At 40.5% G+C, this 2,678-nt stretch overlaps 1 pseudogene; it reads right to left on the bottom strand.

The window, feature by feature from the left end:
- LOC109469635 overlaps window positions 1–2,678 on the bottom strand; it is an 11,852-nt pseudogene that overhangs the window by 4,793 nt on the left and 4,381 nt on the right.

Here is a 2,678-nt window from a genome sequence, read left to right as displayed (position 1 = left end):
CTGGAGCAGCGCACGGGCGTAGAATGCAGGCAGCCCCGGCCAACAGCGCGCGGGCGTGGAAAGCGGGTGTCACGCGGCCCGGTCAACCCTCGCCGGAGCAGCACGCACACTTGGAAGGCCCCCGGATTTTAGTCGTGCAGGCACGGAGGTAAGCCCAAACTTGAGTAGGTTGAGACTGTTCTTTTAATATTGGAACCATGCCATATGTAGTGTGTATTTGTGTCCACGGTCTTGGTTCATGTTGACTTCTTACGTGTACCATCAAACGGTGTATTATTTTGGTTTAAAGTTTTTTTGTGTAATGTTATGATTTTTTTGTGTGCATGTAACATGTAAGTTGTTCCATTTCGATCAGTCCGTTTTTCCATGCAGTCGTTCAGGCTAGGTGACATTGTCTCTGAGCGGCCCCACGTTCTGCTCGGGTACCGTCTCTTATTTTGAAATTTAAAGAATCGTTGTTCTCACCGGCGTCCTGACGGTTCTGACACCGCTTTGTCCAAATGTTTTCCTTCGCTGTCAATCTTTGTTGTAAAGCTTGCGTAAATAACTCATTAATTTCGTTTCTACACTACGTATGATAACCCTTTATACTATTCTAAATGACGTACCCACTAAACTTAGCCTGTTGCGATTCTCTGGCTTAAAGTAGGTGTTGCCCCCAGCTTCTGACAACAGTGATTTTCCCCACAGTTCCCGACAATGTCAACGTGAAAAGTTCTAGTGGTTTGGGGGAAATTGGGTCACAGAGTAAAGATGAAAACATTCGCCTTTATATTTGTTGAGGATGTAGAACTGGTTTCTTAAGATTATACAAGAAGAAGCGCAGGCGGGCGTCCATGACCGTAGATATACCGGGGAGGCTACGTATATACGGTGCTAGGGCGAATACTAGTAATCGTTCCGTTGTATTTACAATCAGTTCCTTGACTCTGCTTCATACGTTTTGAGACTGACAGTTCATCGTTTTCAGAAAAATCCGCGCCTTGTACCGTCACATTCATATATGCCCTGCTATCACCATGGTACATCGCGTGGATCATTTCATTTCCCAACAGCCACAACTATCAACTTTAAAACAATCATTTTAAAAACTTTGCTTTGACTGATGTTGTGGTTTGAGTAAACAAGGAAGCGATTCGAATCTGCTGTCTCGGCGGGGTTGATTGGACGGGGTGAGAGTATAGAAGAAAATTCGCCCTTTGTCTGTACAATAATTATATACTAGAATAGGGTACTTGCTCATTAAATCTTTTGGAACTTTCCCTACTTTTGCTTTTTGTCGGCTTATAATATCAGCGGTTATAGGAAAGGTGAGTTCGCTATAATTAGAAATGCATAATGCGGATTCGATGGCCAGTAAGCGGCAAACCATACGGGTCTGTTGGTTACATCATCGTACGATATTAAGAAAGTACGTGGCTATTGACACACCCGTTGTGGACATAAAATATTTCTCTTTCCTTATTGACACACCCGGTGTGGATAGGAATTTTTTCTCTTTATCGATTCACTTGGTGTGGATATAAAAAATTATTTTCTTATTGACACACCCGACGTGGATGTATTTTTTGTTTATTGACAATCCGGTACATCCTAACTTTAACCCTTGATGATTGATGCACCTACACTTTGCTGCTCTGTACGCATGTTCTCCTCCGCGGTCACGCTGAACGCTGTCGAACTATGCAGAATAACGCAACCCTAGAATATAACAAACTTCGTTAACTTGTTCTACACTGTTTCTTTCAGCTCTACATGACGACAAACACAAAAGTTACTCAAGAATACAAGACAGAAGAAATGGAACAAAATACCAGGTAAGTGCCTAACCATCCTTATTATACGCAATATTGTAAATAATCACGATAGTTAGGCAATGTTCGCATCTCTATAGTACTTCTTTCACGATAAGCTGTGTGAGTTTTGAAAAGTACCATGCTTTCTATGATTAATGATTGCTGGGAAAACAATGTAGCATGGGTGCCAGGCCCCCGTGCCATGATTCAGTTAAATTACATGATAGGACTATTAAAGCATGTGGCATATGTAATTGCGAACGAGAGAAACACAGGCAGATATTATGTAAATTAAGATTTAATTTGCATAATTAATGAGAAATTCAGCAATGTTGTAATTCAGCAATGGTAACTGCCTGGAATTTCATACCTAGGGCATTTGAAAGTTAGGTGAAGGTAAACATCATTAAATCACATAACTTATTCAAATATGGACCTCATTTGCTTTTCTCTTTTTGTGTCCACAGGTAAATTTCGCCATGTCTCACCCTGAGATGCAGACTTCAGCAGGGATTCACTGGCAAGCACGAAGCCCAGTCAAGGAAGGATCGGGGTGTGCATTCATGATTTGCACGCAAGAAGATTGAAAAAACAAGCATTGAATGCAGCAGCATCGTGAAAGCAAAGAAAAAATATGAATAAAAAAAGCAAGACTGACACAAACACGCATGGTGGAAAACACACAAAACATCATCATTAGCACACAGTTAAGTTATAAATAAAAGCCCAGCATCATATGGTTGAAGCTAAAAACTTACTTAAAACATTATCCTTTTAAGCTTGAATATGCTGCTCCTTGTTCTTTCTTATGAGCAACAAAATTAGTTTTATTTTATTCTATTTTTCTCTCTTGATAGAAGAGAATATATTTGAAATATCAAT

The sequence above is a fragment of the Branchiostoma belcheri genome, unplaced genomic scaffold, assembly GCF_001625305.1.
Source record: "Branchiostoma belcheri isolate BF01 breed outbred unplaced genomic scaffold, Haploidv18h27 scaffold21, whole genome shotgun sequence".
Taxonomy (NCBI): Eukaryota; Metazoa; Chordata; class Leptocardii; order Amphioxiformes; family Branchiostomatidae; genus Branchiostoma; species Branchiostoma belcheri.
The sequence above is the reverse complement of the archived record's forward strand: the minus strand, read 5'-3'. Positions and strand labels throughout refer to the sequence as shown.